General features: G+C 37.4%; 1 protein-coding gene across 12 annotated transcripts in view; it reads left to right on the forward strand.

The window, feature by feature from the left end:
• The window catches only part of CAST (calpastatin), a 112,785-nt gene that overhangs the window by 14,544 nt on the left and 81,166 nt on the right, over window positions 1-17,075 (forward strand). The window lies entirely within an intron of this gene.

Below are 17,075 nucleotides of genomic sequence, written 5' to 3' on the forward strand. Positions count from 1 at the left end.
AGAACCTGCTATGCATTCTGTACTAAAGTTTATGCCTCCATTTTCTACCATTGTTTTCATTACCAGTACCCATGAAAATGTAATTTAGATTGTTTCTTACAAACAAGTTTTTAGTGAATTTTTTATAGCCATGAAAGGCAAATGATTCTTTAAAAATAGAAAGTAGAAGTAAACATATTAAGATTTCATCCTGTTTCCTGGTTAAATTAATAAAAGATACATTTCCATTTAAAAAAAAAAAATACAATTTTTTCCTTTTCCCAGCATGTAAATCTACCACCTAGTGTCAGACGGGTGGGGTGGCTCACGCCTGTAATCCCAGCACTTTGGGAGGCTGAGGTGGGCAGATCGTGAGGTCAGGAGTTCAAGACCAGTCTGGCCAACATAGTGAAACCCCGTCTTTACTAAAAATATGGAAAATTAGCCGGGCGTGGTGCTGTGCGCCTGTAATTCCAGCTACTCGGGAGGCTGAGGCAGGAGAATCGCGTGAACCTGGGAGGCAGAGGTTGCAGTGAGCTGAAATCGCGCCACTGCACTCCAGCTGGGCGATAGAACGAGACTCCGTCTAAAAAAAAAAAAAAAAAAAAAAGAGGAAAAGAAAAGAAAAGAAAAGAAAATCTACCTAGTGTCATTTAACTCATTTATCAACCCTACCCTTTAAATATATTTTCTGATAGGTTATCTATCAAATTAATATTGAGCAAATATTGAACACTTCCTGATTGAAAACCATAGTGTTCCTTTATTCTCCAGACCAGTAAATAATGTTTTTGGATGTTACTCTCTATTAATGTTAATCAAGGTTATTTGCCCAAAAAGGAAGTTTTCTTTTCCAATATGGTCAAGTGGATACAAAGCCAATACTAATTTGGTCATTCTTGCCAATTGTAACTTGGAAACTTAATATTACAGCTTGGATATACAGGATGTACCGCCATTATTGGTATGTAACAAGTGATGGCACATAGTTAACTCTTTAATATCTGGATTATAATGTCTGTCATCTCCATATTTATAAAAGGTTTAGAAAGGAAAACACTGTTAAGAAGCCCAGTTATAAGAGGTAGACCTGACTTTGATTTAAAACATTGAAAGGCTGAACTTCTACTTTAATGAAGGAACAGGAAATTTTTCTTCTCCTTATTGGCATAGCAATTCTGACATTGTTTTATTATATTTCTGGTAGATTCACATTCATGACTCCTGCCCTTGTGCCAGAGCCTGGACATAATCAGTGTTTTGACTCTGTCCCAACCAGCAGAAGCAAAAAGGGGATAGAGACTTTGCTCTGTCCCCATAGCTTAAATCATGGCTTCAGACAAAATAAATTTAACAGAATTTGTTAGAGCAAAGAATGATTTGTGAATTGGGCAGCGTTCAAAACTGGAAGAGGTTCCTAGAGCTCTTCTCTCTCCTTAAATTCTGCCCGTATGTATTTGTTAAGGTGGCCAAGCATGGGGGTGGGTATACTTGGTAGTCAGGGTATGTTTCCAAAATGGTCTGCCTCAAAGGGCCTCATTCTTTATGTTATATGCGAATAAGTCATTGATGAGATACTGTGTCCTGGAGACAGTTCGAGGAAACTGTCCCACTTTAGGCATTATGTTAGCCTTGATGTTCACGACTATAAAACCATGAGCAATCTGAATTTGTTATCTGTCCTGCCTACCATCCACAGTTTATTGCCATCCCCTTTCTTCTCAAAATTACCAGAGAAAGACTTCCTGAAACTGATTATTTCTCCCAAATATTTTCTTACCTACTGCTCTGTTGACCAAAACGTGAGATTAAGAAGCTTAGTTTGGATTTTAGTAATCCATTTTCAAACTGGCATGTACCTGACATGTTAAATAACTTACCGTCCCCAAGCATATGGAAATATACTGGTTAGTCCTCTGAGGACAAATCAGGGTCTTTGAAACAAAATCAGTTTGAAAATTTGCTTTCTATGTTAGGGGTACTTCTTCACAATTTTTTCTTCTCTTTTTATTATTCTGCTGCATTTCAATTAGAGATGCCAGAAAAGGGCACAGAGGAGGACTTTGGGAGGATATAACCAGAAGAAAAAATTGATGAGAGTTAGGTGAGAACCACCACTATATTGCCATACGTAAAAATACATGGAGGGCCAGGTGCGTTGGCTCATGCCTGTAATCAGCACTTTGGGATGCTGAGGCGGGCGGATCACAAGGTCAGGGGATCGAGACCATCCTTGCTAACATAGTGAAACCCTGTCTCTACTAAAAATACCAAAAAAAAAAAAATTTGCCAGGCATGGTGGCATGCACCCATAGTTCCAGCTACTCGGGAGGCTGAGGCAAGAGAATCGCTTGAACCCAGGAGGTTGAGGTTACAGTGAGCCGAGATTGTGTCACTACACTTCAGCCCGGGCGACAGAGCAAGACTCTGTCTCAAACAAACAAGCAAACAAACAAACAAAACAAAACAGACATGGAGATGAATATAGCCATGTGAATTTCAGAGCTCTTTCTCCCTTGCTGTTTGTCAATAGTTGTTTTTCTTCGGAATATTACCCCAACACAACCTTTAAGTGATCCTAAGATACCTGCAGCAATTTTATTTTTATTTTTATTTTTTGGAGATGGGGTCTTACTCTGTCGCCCATGCTGGAGTGCAGTAGCATGATCATGGCTCCCTGCAGCTTTGACCTCCCCAGGCTCAAGTAATCTTCCCACCTCCCAAAGTGCTGGGATTACAGGTGTGAGCCACCACACCAAGCTACCTACAGCAATTTTAATAGAATGTTGAAACTAGTATATCATTTGTCATGCTGCATTTGAAGTACAAATACTTGAGGACAGGGTAAGGTAAGTGTCTGTGAGAATTTATTTATGTTTGCTTGTTTATACCAATTGTTACAAAGTTTTCAATTTTTTCTCAGATGGAGATGAATTATAGGGCCAAAAGTTGCATGGACTAACAAACCAAAGATAAAGTAACCAGAGAGGAGGAAAAAGGAAAATGAAAACACTTAACATCAGCAACTTTAAATACAGTAGAACAAATAAGTCTTTTCAAACCTGCAATCAAATCTATTTAAAGGATGTAACTGAAGCATCTGGCCACACTGGGGGAGTGTGAATCTTTTGGCAACATATTTCAGTAAAGTCCTGGGAAATGGAATTTAAAGTATAAAACAGGCATGATCTCAGAGAGCCAATTTTAAAAGCTTCACATTTAACAATGGATTTATTTTTATGAGTAAAGGAAAGAAGACATGAAAGAGAATGCAAATTCTGCCTTGAAGGAAAAGATGTTTGTTACATTTTCCTTACTCTAATGGCATTGGTGGCATGCTTTTCCTCAGTATTTACCTTTCTTCCTTCTAAAATGCACGAATTCAATGTTGAATGACTCAAACGTTTTTTAAACTTTTTTCTTTTAATAAAGTTAGACTTTTTTTCATCACAAAAGTGATACATACTTGTGAAAAACAATATTACCCTGAGTCTTACCACTTAGTTAACTACTGCTCTAAAATTGTGTGTATATTCTTAAATTATCATGATGTCATGTATTTATAATTATTATATATGCCAATTTTAGTACTTTTTAATGATTGTGCAGCTAAAATATAATTATTGAAAAACATTTAGAAAGTACCAGAGAATTTAAAGAAAATAAACACCCTTGGCCAGGTGTGGTGGCTCACGCCTGTAATCCCAGCACTTTGGGAGGCTGAGGCAGGCAGATTAGCAGGTCAGGAGTTCGAAACCAGCCTGGCCAATATGGTGAAACCCTGACTCTACTAAAAATGCAAAAATTAGCCGGGCATGGTGGTGGGCGCCTGTAGTCCCAGCTATTTGGGAGGCTGAGGCAGGAGAATTGCTTGAACCTGGGAGCAGAGGTTGCAGTGAGCTGAGATTGCACCACTGCACTCCAGCCTGGGCAACAGAGCGAGACTCTGTGTCAAAAAAGAAAAAAGAAAAATGGAAAATAAACACCTTCATCTAGGATTCCAGCACCTAAAGAGATGGGCACAATATACATCTTGGTGTATTTTCCTGCATCTTTTTTCTGTGTATGCATATTTTGTTTAGTGAAATGCTGCATATCTTGATTTTTAAGCAGAAATAGCAAAGGAACATCATTATAGTCTGAAAATGGTAAATCATGTGCTTTGTGATAGATAAATCTTTTCCAATTAAAAAAAGACCCACCAATGTGTGTGGCATTTAAGTATATAGAAAACTATTATTCAAGTACCTTGGCATTCAATATGGCGTTTAATGGTCATTATTTTGTGCTCTGTTTTTGAAGGGGGGAGAAATTTACTTCTTATTCAAGAAGTAATTTGTGACAGTGTTCCCACAAGTGATTTAGCTGTCATTAGCAAGTTCTAGAAGAGTACTGCAGAAAACATTATTTTAACATTATTTTATGTGTCATGACAAGAGAGTTCATATTAATTGTGGGGAGTTGATTGTGGCTGCACAAGCTCATCTCTTAGTGCCAAGAAAAGCTAAGCTGAAAAGCTGCACTGAGGCAGTCATGCCTGGCTCACCAGGAGATCCAGCCCCAAGTGGCCACCAGAGGCTCGCACTGGGTGTCTGACTTGGGAGGCTAAACTGACTCTGGGAAGTTACAAGATTCTTTTCAACTGTGGTTTCCCCATTTTTTCATTTGAAATTTTCATTTATTGTTTCATTGATTATTTTCTAAGATAATTTTTTCAGGAAGGGAGCACAATGATGATTTTCTGAGTGTGCGTGAATGTAAGCATGTTTTCTCGTTGGCGACACACAAGGAAGTCAATCAATGCAAAATTGTACAACATTCTCGGGTCACAGTTTTGTTCCTCAAAATTCTGTATCTATTGCTTCATGGTTTTCTGGCTTTTTGTGCTACAGAGATGTCTGAGGCAGCCTACTTTTGACTTACTTTTTAGGAAGCTTATTTTTCTCACGTTGGTGCAAGATTTTTTTTTCTTTTGTTTTTACAATTTAAAAATACTGCCAGGATGTGCCTGTATATTAATATGTGTTTTTCTATATGAATTTGTCTTGGAATGTCTGTTATTTAGTTATTTCTTTAATTATTGCTCTTATTTCAGTTTCCCTTGTTTCTTCTTAAACATACATATTCAATAGTTCCTCTTTATCAACTGTTTCACTTTTCATGATTTCAGTTATCCACGGTACAATACAATGAGATATTTTGAGAGAGAGAGAGAGAGACCCCATCTACATAACTTTTATTACAGTATATTGCTATAGTTGTTATATTTTAGTATTAGTTATTGTTATTAATCTCTTACTGTGCGTATTTTAGAAATTAAACTTTATTATAGGTACGTATGTATAGGAAAAACCATAGTGAGTACAGGGCTCAGTACTATTTGCAGTCTCAGGCATCCACTGGGGAATCTTCGAATATATCCCCTGCAGATAAGAGAGACTACTGTAATTCTGACATTAACATTCACTAATCATCTGCCTCACAATTTTCTTTTGTTGACATCTACCTTTGCACTCTGGAAGAGTTTCTGAAGTTTGCCCGCCACATATTTTATTTCTAAATTCTGCTCTTTGAAACTTCTAATACAGGTTCAAATTTTGGTTTTGGGTTTTGGTTTCTTTGTGCCCCCTTCTTATCCTCTCTTATCTCTTTGTCTCACTCCATTATCTTTCCATCTCAATCTGTAGCTCTTTACTCCATTTCATGAAGGTAATACCATCTTGTTTCCTATCAAGGATGCACACTTGGGTCTGAATTTTCTTCTTAACCTGTATCATCTTATGAGATCTGTCTTTTTCAGTCTTCAGGGTAATGGTGCCCTCTGCCTTTCTCTCTGATGGTTTTGAGAGGCAAAATTTATTTCTGGTGACTCATTTTTTTTTTTGACTTATTTTTAAGGAGAGCTTGACCTACTCCTAGAGTTTGTCCGCTGTGATGAGCACGTCGTTCTTAGCCCTGCTTTCTGTTCATGTCCATGCTAACTAAATCTCCTCAGGTCTATAGCTGTTGGGCAGGTGAATATGCACAATGCTGGTAAAATCCCCACTACCTAGTGGACTTTCATTCATTACAGAACATCCACTGTATGAAATGAGATGCAGGGAAGAGCTCCATTTTTTAGCATGGACTGCTAATGGGGCTCTTTTTACCTCCATCCCCAAGAAGGCCAATTTGTACTTAGGACAACTACTCCCCCAGGTACAGCATTCCTACTGCCACACCCTGCGCACAACCCATCCTCCCACGCCCTGCCCACTCTACTGAACCCACCAGATTTCTAGTTAGTTGGTTTCCGTAATTTGGAACCTTTGACTTGGGTTAGAAAGAGAGGCACTAATGGGGAATAAAGATAGGTTGCCTCATGAGGAGGACTCCTACCAAAGAGGTTTGACTGCTAGGTTTTCTAGATGTCTACATTTGTGTGAAGTCTGAGCACTCAGGAGAGAGGGAGTCTTTCAGGGATGTAAGCTTGCTCGTTTCAGATGCATGACACAAGTGGTTCACCCATTGTGTTTTTCAATATAGTTCCATTGGCTTGATTAGGATGGAGATTCTGCCTAGATTTTTGGCATTTGGTGGGCTTCCTTTAGTGTTTAGTTAAGTTCTGCTCTCTTCTATGAGAAAATGAAAAAATAGAAACTTCTAGAGAGAATATTTTATACTAGGAATTCTTGGAATTGGCTCATAATGACAGTGTTCAGCTTTTTGAATCAAGCTCCTCTATTCTAGTTTGCTTTGAGTGCAACCTGTGAAATGGCTTCTCACTTTAAACTCTGTTCTGCGTATCATTCAGCCCCTCAGGAGTTTTAACAGAGGGGCAGGAGGATTATTAGTAAGAGATGATTAATCATCACAGGGCATTTGCATCACCTCTTTTGTGGGATTTCTCTGTGTGGTCCTGGTACATTTGTCTTTCTCTGTAAGTCATCATGAAATAATGTTTGTCACTGCTTGTTTTCCTATGAGCAAAACTTACTTACATAGATATTAGAATTATTTTCCTATGTGGAATGTGTGTCAGATAGGTTTTCATGAGCACTGGGTGAATTTAAGTTCAAAGCTACAATTAAAACTCCAGGCATTATATAGACATTAAAGCAATCTGTTTATCCTAAGATACAAATTCAGTTTGAATTCTGAGAGAAATTTAGAAAATTTACAAAATTCAGGACAAAAACTCTGTGCCATTCTGAGACCACAGTGAGAGCATCTTCTTTCTCATCTGCTGTGAAAGCTTTGAAGAGCCACACTCACAGCTCAGTTAACCTGCTATTGATCTGTGGTTTCTGTGGAAGCAGCATATGATACTTTCTGAGTGTAGGGTTTAGAGTCCAGTGCCTGGATTTAATTCCCAGCTCTGCTAATTCCTAGCCCTGTGTCTTTAGGCAGGTTACTTTGCCTCACTAAGGGCACATTCCTTATCTATAAAATGAGGATAATAATAGTTCTTACATAAGAGTCAATGTGAAGAACAATGAGACCATCCATATGTAGTGTCTAGAACAGTTCCTGGGACATAGGAGGTGCTCTTTAAATCTTAGCTCCTGTTATTGTTATTATTATTATTGGCATTACTTTATTATTATTATTAGGTCAGTAAAGAGAACTTGTTTGGCAATAAAGGTGAGTCTGGTATTGATGTCTACCTAGGGGATGGGGCAGGGCTCAAATTCTTTGGTTGATTATATATCACAGCATCTTCCCATTGAAAAATGAGGGAAGTTTGATAGTTTATTAACTTTAGTAGCACTTTTGTTATAAAACCAACTACATGCAACAGGCAGAAACATATGCCAATAGCTAGAACTAAAGACCTCTGCATCACTATCTTTTTTTTTTCAGATAGTCTCACTTTATAGCCCAGGCTGGAGTGCAGTGACGCAATCTTGGCTCACTGCAAACTCTGCCTCCTGGGTTCAAGCAATTCTCCTGCCTTACCCTCCCAAGTAGCTGGGACTATAGGTGCATGCCACCATGCCCAGCTAATTTTTTAAAAAATATTTTTAGTAGAGACAGGGTTTCGCCATGTTACCCAGGATAGTCTCGAACTCCTGACCTCAGGTGATCTGTCCGCCTTGGACTACCAAAGTGCTGGGATTACAGGCGTGAGCCACCATGCGAGACCCTATGCATCACTATTCAATGAGCTGTTTTATCAGAACCTAAGGATGTACTTTGTAAAAAGAATATGAAAATAATGTGCCTTTAAATTAAGAATCTGTGATATACAAAATGTATCATTGGATAGTAAATGGTATTAAAAAAAACAACTGAGCACTTTGCCTCTATGAGAGAATATATAAATATACCAACATTATAGCATGCAACAATAATATACCCTTCATTATCTTATTTTAGATTTATGAGCTGAACCTATCTAAGATCTTAGGTCCCATCAAATTGTCTCTGAAAAGATTATACTTTATTGCATTTGGAATCAGAATAAAATACTAACAAAATATTGATGGAATTGAATGGATATTCAGTTCACTTCAGCACATCATAAGCACTAGAAACCTCATGGACAGATGGATTAAATATTATTCCAGAAATATCATGTTTATAGTTAATTTTTTTATTCTTTAGACTTTCTTAGCTTCTCAAAAATATTGGGATGACTGGTTCAAAAGGTACAATAACCAATACCCATAGCAAGATACCTGTCTTATCTAAGGACTGAATATGTATGATTCTTATTGTAATATCAATATTATTTTTCCATATGACACAATACATAATGGCTTGTGCATTAAAAAATAGTTCATGTGTGAAAGCAAAACCTCATGGCAAATTGACCTCACAAAGTCTTTTATTTTCAAGTATCATCATTACAGAATGCTTAGTAAATGTGTAGAACATTGTATTAGTACCAGAACAAATTTAAAACTCTCTGTTTCTCATTTTTCAGGATATGACATGAGATAATGCAGTGATTATCAACTTTTTATGTGCCTAAGAATCACCTGGGGGTGGTATGAGAAATTCGGACTCCTAGGCTCCATCTCCAGAGACTGATATAGATCTAAGGTGGGACCAAGGAATCAGTATTTTTGCCAGTCACTCCACGTGATTCTTCTCTTATGCCAGTGGTGTTTTGAGCACATTTTGAGTAACACTGAAATAATTCTTGTGGAGTGCATAGCATGGTGCCTAGGACACATAAACATTTCTTTCTTTATTTCTTTTTTTTTTCTTTTTTCTTTTTTTTTTCTTTTTAAAATGACCCCTCTTTTTCCCCCGATCAACTCACTCTGCCATGTTGTGGCAATACAGTAGAGCACACTAAGAGAGTTGCAGTCTCAGAGTTGGTGGACCGTGTGGGAGGCTTTGGTTGGAGGGACCGGTTATTGATCCTATTTCTTCCCACTTCTCCCAGGATCTTGTCCTTTAGAGCTTTTGATTGTTCTTTTTAATTTTTTACTGTTTATTTCATGGCTCCTCTTTAGACTACATATTAGCTCAGTCTTCATCATAAACCGTTTTAAAGCAATTCCCTTGAAATTGCTCAAGCTCCCATTCCATCTCTGTCTCTAAATTTCACTACCAAAATTCCTGGTTGAAATTATTGAAGAAAAGAGTGTAGAGAGAGAAGAGAGAGAAACTAAAATCAAGTGTTGATAAATGCCTACATGTAGGGAGTGGGAAGAATAACTCAAGTTGAAGCAGCGAGCAAAGGGGTAGAGGAAGCTGGGTGCTCCCTGTGTCAGTGTGGGGGATGCAGGAAGTGGTGGAGGGTCAGCAGGGCTGAAATGCTGATATTTCCAGAGGGATGGGGGCTGAGATAAGGTCCTGATTGGGGACTGGGATAATATCAGTTCTCGCCCAAGCTGTTTTTGTGGAGTAACAGAAGGTTTCCATTGTACTATGATTACGATTGAGAGGGTGCTGAGTATGTGGAGATTTTGCATGGAAGACTCTTCTTCCAGTGTATGTAGATTTATGTAAAGAGCAGCAGATAAATAAATGAAAATGAAGTTGAAGTCAGTGTTTACTTACACAAACAGAGATAAGTTTTGTAATATTCATGATACTTGTTGAACAATAGTAAGGCAGACTTCATTCCAGACCATTGCTCTAGGTGTAGGGACCACTGCAAGGGAATTTTGCATTAAGGAAGGAGAGATTATAGGAGTGGCTGGTTTTTCCAAGAGGGTTTTTGTAAAAATTGACTCCATAGCCACCCTTAATTTTAAAAATCTAATTCTATGCACGTCATTCTCAAGTAGTGCATTCTATTATAGTTTTTCAAAGCTTTGGTAATATTTAACTCCAAATATAATGAAGAAAAGAAGGGATTTGTAGCCAGGAGTAGGGTCAGGGATCGGTGGATGGAAAATTAAGAGGAAACATCAGGGATAAGGCGGATTCTGGGAAAAGTGACCTATAGGATTCTTGCTTAAGGCAAGTGGGTGATCAGTGGTGGAGGGTGAGGGGACTTTATTGGATATCAAGAATGGAGGATTCTAACTAAAGTAACATAGCAGTATTCTTGGTAAGAGTGGATAGTGCAGAGATGAACATGGAAGTCCAACAATGAGGCCTAATTGAAAAAGAGCTCAGAGGAGCCTGATTAGAGTTTAGTCAAGGAGAGAATCTTTGTCAGTGTGACTGAGACGCTTCACATGTTATAGATGTCTCAGACTGTTTGGTACTGTTCTCTGCCAGTTGTTTATTGGTAAATGAATTCATTGATTAATTAAGAAACATCAAATAAGAAAGATGTTGTTTGGAAAGAACTAACAAGTGAATTCTAAAAATTTATTTATCTTAATCATTACGATTCTAGACCTCCTAGTTTGTTATTCACATTAAAGTTGGCATTTCTGGGCTCTCTCTTTTGCACATCAAGCCTCTCATTCCTAAAGGATCTAATTCGAGCTTAAGCACCAGAATTTTTGGACTTTAGTAACATTCTAGAAATATATCACTCTAAAATCTGAAATCTACAATTTTGAAGAAAACTATTTATAGGAAACTGAAAGCTAAAACAATCTTATAATCACATTCCATTTTTGGTTTCACTTAGTACTTGGGATAAAAATTGATTCTCTGAATATAATTTTCTCACTTTTTTTTCCTGTTTACTTTCTTACTACAGCAAGTAGACTCAGTAAAGTCTGATACAATATACTTATTTCACTAGTGAAATTGAAAGCTGAATGACTAGTGAATTTAAAAGATAGTGAGGATTCTTACTACCAGCTGCCAGTAAGAAAGGTTAGACATTTGTTAAGATGTGATACAGTGCTATCTGCCTGAGTGTTAACCTTATAGTTCAGGAGACACCCAGTGGTTAAAAGTAGGTAATTCCTTGCTGTGGTACAGTGTTAAAAAATTATTGAAAAATATATTTCTTGGCTCAGCAGTGATCACACATTGTTGACTTTTTCTTTCTCAGTGAGTATATGTTAGGGTGTTTGTGTGTTTTGATAAAATGTTTGGTCTTGACTTTATATACAAATTTTCTTTGAATAATAAAACACCAATAATTTTGAAAATGTTAGAAATATGATTACACTTTTCCTTTAGTTAAAACAAATTATATTTAGAAATGTGGAACAAGTGACTGCGTCATAAATAAAAGCCTTTTTGACCCAGAGATTCCAATTCTAGGAATGTATTCAAAGTATATAATCAGAGGTGTACATGATGACTTACTTACTTACATTCATGGATATTTATCATAGCTTTATTTATAATAACAAACTAAGAAGGAAACACCTGTACGGAAGTAAAGTAAAATCATGGCACTGATGTACTGACAATGGCATTTTTAATACTATGTTTTGAAAAACATTTAATGACAGGCGAAATGCTTACGTTAGGTAAAAATCTTTCTAAATGTAAGATTACAATTCCATTCATATACTTATAATATGTTATCTTGTGCATATTTTTGTATTTGTATAAAAATAGGAAAAAACTGAAGTTAGTTGTCTTGGATGACAGGATTTTAAGTAATTATTATTTCTTCTTCCTACTTTTTCTTTATCTTAAATGTATTTTTTAAACCAGAAGAAAAAGAACAATAAGCAGCATAGATAATAAAAGAGTAAGATAAGAGTGTTTTAGCAATGACCAGAAAAGTACCCATGCATGTGTCTGCTTAGACCTTAAAGAGAGAAGTGTTGTGTATTTGAGTATTTTTACTTTGGGGCCCCTAAGAGATACTTTCAGAGCAAGGCAACTGCTGCTATATGTGTGTGTGTATATGTGTGTATGTTTTGTGTGCTTGTGTGTGAGGGTGGGGGCACAACACATGTGTTTGAGTAGAAAAGCACCTGTTAAATATAGACAGAAAATAATGGCTTAAGAACAAAAACAACTTGAAGGGCAAGAATGCTGAAATATTTTTAGTTCATGTTCTCTTTGGAATCTGATGAAACTGTGATCTTTTCTCTGAAAGCTACACACATGTACGAATACAAAAAATATCCCCCAAAATGTTACATACAATTTAAAGAGGTTTATATGCACACGCCATCCCCACACTTGCAGGGACAATCTTATCAAGTAGGTATATTTAGGGGACACTATGTAATAGTAGTTTCCTAGATGGCTTATTGATGTCTGAAATTCTACCATTAACAATTTCCTTAATCTTTCATTGCCTTTTTCTGCATCTCGTTTTAAACTGTACGTATTTCTAGTTAATATATTCATTATTAATGTCCTTGAGAGAACTAATTTGGCAGGAAAGGAAGAGAATAATGTAAGCATTTTTTTTCTATAGATTTTCTGTAAAGGTAGTAGAGAACTAGAGATCATTTGATGAAAATAGCTAACACTTACATAGGCGTTATATACACATGCAAATACCTGTGTGCACACATGGGCACACACATGCCCCTTATGGCAACCCCATTCTCCTGATAAGGAAATTGAGGCACAGCTTGATTAAATAACCCATCTAAGGCCACACAGTTTTTTAGTAATAGAACTCAGAATTGAAATCACTTTCCAGAGTCTGTGCTTTTAACTAGTATCTGATACTCATAAAATTACCTATATTATGAAGTCTGCCTTATAAGATGGAGGCCAACTCCATAGACTCTCTTACTTCTGTTGTCATTTTTTTTTTTTGTTATTCCTTTCTCTACTTCTTCATTTCCCTCTTTCTTCCTTGTGTGATGCCCTCTTTTCATTCAAGAAGATTCTATAGCAAGTTCAGTCATTCCAATTCCCATGATGTAGGTATAGCTATTGGCCCTTTGTAGGTAGGAGATGAGGCTCTGAGGGAAGCAGAGGCAAGGCAGAGGCAGAGCCCTAGAAGAGTAGTGTTTTCCTGACTCCTGGTCAGTGCAGCAACGTCAGGACTACAAAGACTTGAGTTGGACTACCTTGAGGGGTTCCACTTGAGATGACGCACGAAAACTGAGTAATCAGAAAACAACAACAACAACGACGAAAAACTCACTGGAGTGTGCTCACCAAAGTGGGTGTTATTATGGCCCTAGAACATGGGACATTTCATTCAGTATCTGAATTTATGTATGTATTTATTTATTTGAGATGGAGTCTTGCTCCGTCACCCAGGCTGGAATACAATGGCGCGATGTTGGCTCACTGCAACCTCCATCTCCCAGGTTCAAGCGATTGTCCTACCTCAGCCTCCCGAGTAGCTGGGATTACAGGCACGCACCATGCCCAGCTAATTTTTATTTTTAGTAGAGATGGGGTTTCACCATGTTGGCCAGGCTGGTCTCAAACTCCTGACCTCAGGTGATCCACCTGCCTCGGCCTCCCAAAGTGCTAGAATTATAGGCATAAGCCACTGCACCTGGCCTCAGTATGTGAATTTCTATGTAATGTTAAGAGTTAATGATAAGGCTTATTCATTATGACTTAGTTAGTGTTTTTTTTTTTTGGAGCCGGCATATCATATTTACTGCTTTGCACTTGCAGTAGCACACATTTATACTTCTTTTGGTAATAAAAGCAATTTGTACTTATTTGGCCGCCACTTAAGCTATGGTATTAAAAGAACATTTGTAAATAAGAGTCACAGTTTTATAGTTGCTAGTGTTGGAGAATCTGCCTACACTTTTGAAAGACAATCTTTTTCTAGACACTATTTTCAAGTAAAGCATGTTTTTTCATGTAGAAACACAATACTTCTTGCCATTTTGTAGGACAACTACTAAGTTATGGAGTAGATTCTTAACAAATATGTCAAAACTTACATATCTTAATGAGCGTTTTTATCCTGAAAAATACATTTCATGAAGTCTAAGAAATGTGTCATTATACAATTTTATCATTGTGGAAATGCCAGAGTGTACTTACACAAACCTAGATGGTAGATACAGCTTTATTTAGATATAGTTTTTCATATAGAAAACGAAATGTCTCAGCATCATGACAGAATATTAGTCATTTCCCCTACTTGACCTACAATGCCAATATCATGTGCCATATATCGAGTTTCTGTATATGCTCCATTATAATCTTATGGGACCACTGTTCCATATACAGAAAATGCAGTCTGTTGTTGAGTGAAATGCTCTTGTTCAGCACGTGACTATATATGTTTCTTATTATATCATAATATCACATACTCTAAAGGCTGATCTGGTCCAAGCTAACAAAGCTTAAAAGCAAATCTCAAAAAAATCAAACTGTTTCCAAGTAATATAACAGTATCCCATTATTAGAATCATGAGCTAGTTCTAAGGAAAAAATTATATTTTTCTATCCCATAAGAAGTTATTATTTTTATAACTGAAAATATAGTAAAACTCATAGGAAATTTTCAGCAGCCACTAAGTCTTCTCATGCATAAAAACCAGACCCACTGGAGTTGTCCTGCAGAGGTCAGTCTGTTCCATTGCTACCTGGGCAAGGACTTTGGGTCTCTCCCTTTAGAGCCAGGATTTTCAACCTGTGGGTCACAGACCTCAAGATATGTTGTAACTCATTTAACCCTCAAAATCACCTTCTGTGGTATGAGCAGAGTTATTCACCCTACTCAGAAAACTGTTGAGAAATGTTCAGAAACTTGCCTAAGATCTCATAGCTGGCATTTGGTAGAACAGGACTCTTGCTATATAAATCATAAGGTAGGACCATTGTCCTAGAGAATGTGATGCCTTTCTTCACAGAGTCATGAAGTCTCAAGGTAAAACATGTGGCTTCACTCAGGGAGCCCTTTCTGAGATTTTAGGTGACAATGACACAGCAACTCTTTGCCTGGCTCTTGGAACTTCATTGTTATTTTGAAAAATTTAAAGACTCGAGTTCTGATTGATTCAGTAAAATTTTTTTTCTCTGAACTACAATAGATATACCAAAAAGTATGCAACTAATTCTTTTCATGCCTTCTTGCAAGAGATGATGCAATATCATATATAAATGAGCTTGTTTTGAGAGTTTCTACTTACTGTGAGTAGATGAATTCTGTCCTGAGGGTGGATCCAGCCCTATCATTAGTTAGTGAATATGCAGATCTAGCAAGCTAAGAGATCTGTCCAGGGCAGGGTAGAATTTCTAAGGACTGATGCTGATGTTAAGGAGTATGAGTGTAAAGAAAAACTAAGCACAAGGAAAACTAAGCACAAGGTGACATGAAGCCAGAGGACGTGGAGAACCTTGCACCTGGAAGCAAGGGAGGACTCATGGGGGTCAGACAGTAACCTGAGAAGACTAGGAAACAAACCAGATCCTGGAAGAAACTGATGATCCCAAACTCATGTGACTATAGGGCTATTCTGGATCTGCGTCACTTCAGAATAAATATCCTGATCCTGCGTTTTGTTTCATCTCATACCATACATGCCTGTACCCAGCATGCTTTGGCTGCACTGGCTTCTTTCTGCTCCTCCTGCTTACCAAGCCCATTCTTACCTCAGGGCCCTTGCACGTGCTGCGCTGTCTACCTAGAATGCCTCTCTCCCTCATCCCATACTTACATGGTTGGTTTCCACACAGCAGTCAGGTGTTAGTCAAATGTCACTTCTTCATCCATCCTGTCTGAAGCAATTCTGAGCCAATCACTCTCTGTTACCTCATCCTGTTTCACAGTCTGTTCAGGACTCACCACTCTCTAAAGTCATCTTGTTTTTTTGTTGACTTATTTAAAGGCTGAGTCTTTCTACTGGAATGTAAGTGCCATGAGAGCAGGAGCTTTTTCTGTTTAATTGGTCATTATATCCCCATTGCCTAGAATAAGACCAGGCTCACAGTTTTCCCAATGAATAAATGGACAAATGAATATGTGAAGTCAGATGCAAATGAAGAAAGGGGGCCAGGTCTTGTACATCAGCCAAAACAACATGTAATTAAACTCTGATTACCAATCTGAAAGTAAGGAGTCTGCTCTGTATATGGGTGCATTTCTAGGCTTTTGCATTGTATTTTCAGTGCCAGATGTCAACAAAGGGCTTAATAAATACTTGTTAGATAAAAATTTAATGAAAGATCATTTTACATATTTCACTCTCACTTCAGCTGAACTACATTAGTCCTTTGTGGACTAAGTAATCCAGGTAGCTGAGAGCAAGCCAGTCTTTACGGGAACAGATCATACCCACAAGAAAGTTGAGGGACCCTCCGTTAAGTTAAAAAACATTTCATTTATTAGTAAGTCATTTTCAGCATGTATATTAAGTTTAAACAGTTATTATTTTTAACTTAATAGTTTCATCATAGCCAAAATATGAGTTTTAAATTCTCATTGGCAGATCCTAATTGGCATATTGTAAGTAGTGGAATCAATTTATAGACTTTACAGGTGAGCTTTACTTTACTGAGGTCCATTATGTGGGCTTTGATGTAGCAAATGGAATCTGTAATTAGCCCAGGATTGGAACATAGCCTTCCTCAATTGTAGCTAAGATCAAAAGCTAATATCTGGAGTTTGGGACAGCTATGTCACATTGAAAACTGACCTAGCCTCTTTCAGTTTCCTCATTGGAAAATGAGAGATTGAGATAGGTAATGAAGTTGAAATGGATAATGCTACTGCTGTATTCTTGTCTTTATTTCTTATGTCCAGCCTTTTACACAGAATCCATTTGTACATTAAGGTTCTCAGAAGCTATTTGTTATTATTTGTGATAATTTTAAAAAGACTTGCAATCTGGATAAAATGTAGGTTA

Source organism: Theropithecus gelada, chromosome 6, assembly GCF_003255815.1.
Source record: "Theropithecus gelada isolate Dixy chromosome 6, Tgel_1.0, whole genome shotgun sequence".
NCBI classification, from domain to species: domain Eukaryota; kingdom Metazoa; phylum Chordata; class Mammalia; order Primates; family Cercopithecidae; genus Theropithecus; species Theropithecus gelada.